This window comes from Rhinopithecus roxellana, chromosome 9 (genome assembly GCF_007565055.1).
Source record: "Rhinopithecus roxellana isolate Shanxi Qingling chromosome 9, ASM756505v1, whole genome shotgun sequence".
Classification (NCBI taxonomy): domain Eukaryota; kingdom Metazoa; phylum Chordata; class Mammalia; order Primates; family Cercopithecidae; genus Rhinopithecus; species Rhinopithecus roxellana.
In genome coordinates, this window is record NC_044557.1 from 119,673,320 (window position 1) to 119,679,546 (window position 6,227).

Sequence of the window (6,227 nt, forward strand, 5' to 3'; positions counted from 1 at the left end):
GATGAAACGTAACTGTCTGTATCTTCAAACATTATTTGCAATATAGAAATTCCTAAAAATCCATTAAAAAGCGACTAACACTAATGCAGAGTGTTTACTAAAGTTGCAGGACACAAGAGCAATATTTAGAAGATACAATTTTCCCCTCAACACAGTTAATTAAATATTTTTATAATTAATATATACTATTTTCCCCTCAGCACAGTTAATGAAGTATTTTTATAATTAATATTATGTAAAAAAAGAACTTTTGTTGTTCTTCAAAACATTTTATTCCTCTCCTAAGCCTCTTCCATAAGTAACTGTCACCATAGCTTAAAGTATCTCAGATTTAATCTATTGGCAAGTCCATGGTTCTGTCTTCAAAACTTTCTGTCATTTTCCCTCCATTTCCACTGTTAACCATTCTACTCGAAGTCACCGTTAACTCTTTTCTTGTATTACATATGATTCCTTCTAATTTATCTCTCTCCTATTTTCCTTCTTACTCCCCCCAAAAATCCTTTTCCACTTAGTAACCAAAATTCTTATTTTTAAATCTTAAACAAGATCATATTACTCCTCTGCTTAAATTTTTTCAAAAGCTTCAAAATGCTCTAAAAATAAAATCTAAGCTTATCTTGGCCTGTGTCATAAAGCAGCACTTATCAAAATGTGCTCTGCAGACCCATGGGGATCTTCGAGACACTTTCAGGGGATCTGCAATGTCAAAACTATTTTATTAATAATACTAAGATGTTATTTGCCTTTTTACTTGTTCTTATTTTCACTGACAGAGCAAAAGTAATGGTGTGTAAAACTCAGTGCCTGACAGTTTCCTAATTTGTAATGACTTTCCTGATAAGACAGGAGATACCATTAATGTTGCTTTTAAAATATCATATAAAGAAATGTGTCAACATTTGAGGGATCTGCAAAACTCAGTCAACCATCATTTTCCAAATAACCAGTGCATAATAGTATAGCATAATTCATAGGTAAAGACGCATTTAAAATTTTAGATAAACCAGTGGATTTTAATGAGACAGAATAAGAAAAGTTTATTAGGATACTTTCAGATTCCACACTACAACTAACCTTTAAGAAACTACAACTTGGTTTTGGTGTCATGCCAAAAAAGAATAGCCACAATTATCTAAAAGACTATTAAAATATTACTCTCTTTTCCAACTACTTATCTGTGTGATTTCTTTCACATATGGCAACCACACAATATATGACAATAGATTGAATGTAGAAATAGATGTGCAAATTCTATTTAAAACGATATTTAAAAGATTTGAAAATATATAAACAATGCTATTCTTCTCTGAAATGTTGTTTTGGCTTGGAAAACATAGATTTTTTCAATAAAAATGTTATTTATGTTAATATGTTATGGGCTTGCTATTGTTACTCCCCAAATAAATTAACAGAGATATTTTTAAAATTCAGTTTTAACATATAATACAATGAGTGTTTATAGATATGACTGACATACACAAAATATTTGGAGTATTTATTTTTTTGAAGAGTAAATGAGTTCTGAATTCAAGTAGTCTGAGGACTACTCTCATGGTGAAATTCGTCAGCATTACTGAGCACTGTGTATCATCTTTCATGATCTTGCTTCTATAGGCAAAATATATAAGGAATATATATTTAGTACATAAAATGCTTGAGTGGTCTTAGTGTACTGTTTCTGATTTTAATCCCTAAATTTAGGAAAGAAAAAATATTTAAATATAAGAAGTGTGTTTTTTTAAAATGAGAACCATGACACTTGCTGCTATGTAGAGATATAACAGTATTTTTTCCATAAATTTTATTAAAAATTGATTAAAGTAATTTGTCTTCTCCTAGAGGGATAAGATAATAAGGATTCAAACACACACACACTCACATGTTCATGCAAATCCATTCAGTTTGTCTCTTGTACTATTTTTTTTTATAATCTAGTTGAATCTGATTGTAATAAAAATGAGAGAAACACCTACAATTTTACGTAGTTGGAAGATAGATCATTAGATTTTTCATTCCTAGTCATAAGGGATCTGAGTCCATTCCAATACACTGATTAAAACTGAAAGGTCCATCCCAGCATGATTGTAGATTCCATTGAACTCTTCCCCTATATCCAGCTACTCACAAGACTGCATGATCTGCCTCCTAAATGTCTTTCCAACCTTTTCTCTCTCTGCCCTATCCATTATTTATTAGAATAAAGCTCTCTTTCTATCTCTTTCTTATAGAACCAAACTCTTCCTGTAAATTACACTGGTTCAACTGTTTCCTACTTCAGAAATTTTGACCTTCCTATTTATTCTGCATAGAATAGCTTCACTTAGCACTAGAGATTACTTTCCCCTTCTCATTCTTCATTCCTAAATTAAAATATTATTTCTGTAAAGGCATCATCCTTGACAAGTGTGTCTGTAAGGATGTCAACCTTCCCACCTGAATCCATCGGTCTCTATCTTGTTACTCTACTCTTTTCTAAATTTATACTACTTCATACCACTTTGAAAACTCCTGGTTTGTTTGTTCACTGGCTATTGTCTTGTTCCTACCCTACAATGTATATTCTCATGAAGGAGAAACTCTGTGGGTCCTTATTGCTACACATGTCTCATTAAATAGTCATAGAATAGATTAATCAGTAAATTAATGAGTCAAGATTGAATTTGTAAATAGAATATTTAAGTTATAAGAGCAAATCATCTATTAATTAAGTTTACCTTGTTGAAGTCACTTGAGCCTCCAGACTTTCCACTACAAACATGAAAAAGATTGCCATGATCATTAAATTAGATCATTGAACATTGTAAAGCATTTATTGAGGCAAACTATTATTATTGAAATTAGGTGAAATATAACTATATGTGTGAGTATGTGTCTGTGTGTATAAAATAGTATGTGTTTCTATTCTATTATCTGCAATTAATAGTATTGTATTATCTGGAATTCATGAAATGTGAGGAATTTGTAGAAGACTAATAATAAAAATTCATCATAAATTCAGAAGTCATGACTTTTCCACAAGAGCAAAAATAATAAATCGCTATAAAATAATTCATTAATATTAAACAATTTATTTTAAAAAGTAACTTTCCAGTAGCCATTGTTATGCTTTTCATTATTTTGCCTTATAAAAAGTAACCATTCTGCATTTTAATCTTCTTTTTGACACTAAAATAAACATTTTTTTAACCTACTCCAGAGCTCACAATCAATGAGACAATAATTACTGTATATTCATAGAAAAAGAGTCTTGAGCAATATTAAAATGTTCACTATCCACTATAATAGTGATAGAGAAAATGAAAATTTCTGATTAAGATATCAACTGAAAGAAAAAGACCTCAAAAAAAACTTTTATTGTTTACTTGGCTTTCTGTAATACAAAAAAAAAAAAAAAAAAAAAAAAAAAAAAAAAAAAACACAAAATAAATAATGTTGGCTTAATTTAACTGTTACCAGAAGAGTCCCAGGACTGAATTTCTTTCATAGTCAGGAAAACAATGTGAAATTCTTATTTCAGTGCTCAAATGAGAAAGGAGAAAGGCTCATAGGATTTCAAAAATTCAAAAGAAGTTTCACAGTCATTATTTGTGATGGATTCCTACCTGGGATTTAATGGTCTCCAAGAGATCTCAACTCATCTTTGAAATACCTTAGTAGAACAAATGACCAAAGAAAGGAGACTTACCCACAGTAAGCCAAATAAAATGTTGATTCTTTCCATTTAGCTAGACTGTAGTAACTAATAGTTACATTTCAGATCAAAAGGTCTCATTTAATACTATGCAGTATTTTGTTATATTTAAAAGAAAAGTAAATAATGTATTTTCTAAAATTCCTCTTGGAGGTACCATTTCTGAGACTATTGATAGGCCAGGTCAATATGTGAAGTGGATTGAACAAGCTCCTATTCCATCTCTGAGTTCCAAAAATTCATTTAATATTGCATCCTCAAATAGAGGACATATCAAGTATTAAACTGGAAAGAATAGATACTACACTTGATCTTAGCCAAAAGGCTGAGGAACAATCATATATCATCTCCTAATAAATGTATTACTTCTTCATAGATAGTAAATAAAGGATGTTTCAAAATACTGAGTTAATACATTAGGCATCATAATAAATACTTCTAAGAAATCAATTGAAAACAAATGATCTAATCCAATTCTCTCTTTCTGCAAATAAATTATGAAAAGCCTAGTGTGCAAATAACTAGTCCAAGGTTACTCATTTTCTTATGACCAAGTGTGTAACTACAAATAGTGTAATGCTAATCTGGTGTATAGTTATGTTCATCAAAGAGAAGCATTTCCCATATTGCTATCCTTGACTTGAGAAAGATATAGTTCAAATCCTGCTTCTTCCTAGCCACAAGTAGTCATCCACCTTTAAGTGGATGACTTTTTTGCATTTTATGGAAGAAGACTATATTTTTCAGAATAAAAACAAGGTATGTAAGTTGACAAAAATACGGGCAAATCAATGATATTCATGGGGTTAATATGTGAAATTCGGATGAATTTTTCAAAATGTTCAAATATTCTCTATAGAAAGAGCTATAGTATTTAATTATTAAATCCAAATTTTATTCATACTTTTATTTTAAAATCATCATTGTCTTTACATCGGTGAATTACTCTTAAATATTTTAATCAGGCACTTCAAATTACTCTAAATAGCTTCCATTTATTAGAAAAATTGGTAGCTTTTTGAAGGTCATAATAAACATTTTCAAAAATAGTTTATAAATTAGAAAGGTGTAACTTGAAAGTCATATATATTTGAATTTGAATCTAAATTATACCACTAATTAATACTAAACTCTTGTTCAAATTACTTGGCTTTATTTTTCTCATTTGTTAAGATGGGTACACTAGCACCTGGCTACTAGGGGTACTGAAAAGATTTCTTATAACTCTTTAATATTTTCTTCACCATTGGTGAGCACTTTGTGCACATAAAACCTTTCTCAGCTATTTGGCCTTGAAAAATATTTGTTGAGCAAATAAAATAAATAAATACATGAAAATAAATATGCAAGAAAATAATAGCACATGTAAATTGAGTACCTAAAATATAATGGGACCTCAATTAGTGGCAAACATAGTTGCCATTGCAATTTATAATATAAAAAATAGATATTATTAACCACTAGGACCACTCTTCAATATGATTTATCTAGATTCTCAATAGAAAAATTGAACAACTCAATAGAAAACATTTAATAGAGTTTTTCCCCATCAAATATCTGATTGGGATACTAGCAGTTTTAAATGTAATAAAACATGTTCCATGTCTCTATCATTTCTAAGGCACATATTTACTGGTGTGCTAGTTCAGGATCTTTAAAATGAAAAAGCACTGATTTGTAGTTTTTGTCTTATTCTGTGATATAAATAGCCTTTATTACATCCTAGTATCTCAGCTTCTCAATACCACATGTGGAACAAATTTTATATATATTTTTTAATAAATGAAAGCGATTAGGAGGATGTGCTTAGTTCTATTTAGCAGGATGAAATTAGTTTCAAAATACAAATTCTAAATTCTTTTTATTTGCTAAGTGATAGAGGCAACCTGCTCACCCTCTCTGCTTTCTTAGTATCCTTAGATATAAAATCAGGTAGTTATATTGACCTACACACACATACGCAAATGCTAATTTGTGACAATGGAACAAACAGGTTATTTCAACTGGTTAAAGGTAATATTATATATTACCAATCCATAATATTATGATTTTTTACAGTAATACTTATTGAGACCCTGGTATGCACGAGTTACTTAGGTTCAAAGATGAAGATAATCAAATCTTATCACATAAGCCATTACTTTCTGATTTCTATTGATGTTCCAAGCTCTTTTTCTGTGCTTTTGCATCATATAATTTTTAGCCCTTTTATAATTCTGCATTCTCTACTTTAAACGTGGTCTAGTTATTCTCTGTAGGTCTTAATACGTACTGTCTCGAAATAAATGTAATGCTCTAGATAAAATTTCACTAGAGTAGCCTAAACGGGACCAGATAACTACCTGCTTTGTTCTTGGTGAATGATGTTCAAAATTCTAGTTCTGAAGAGATGTCAGCAAGATAGGAGACTAGCAAGCTACAGGACCTCCTTCTGCCACAGGGATGCAGAGTTAGCAATAATATACAGACCAAAATATCTCTGTGAGAACTCTAGAGAGCAGTTGAGAATCACCCAGGTCATTGTAAAATAAAG

General features: G+C 30.2%; 1 non-coding gene across 1 annotated transcript; it reads right to left on the reverse strand.

Moving 5' to 3' along the window:
• Window positions 1-3,840: 3,840 nt before the first annotated feature.
• Window positions 3,841-4,031, reverse strand: LOC115899848. Its single transcript, XR_004059444.1, has one exon. It is a non-coding gene; the product is annotated as a U2 spliceosomal RNA (small nuclear RNA).
• Window positions 4,032-6,227: the final 2,196 nt, after the last annotated feature.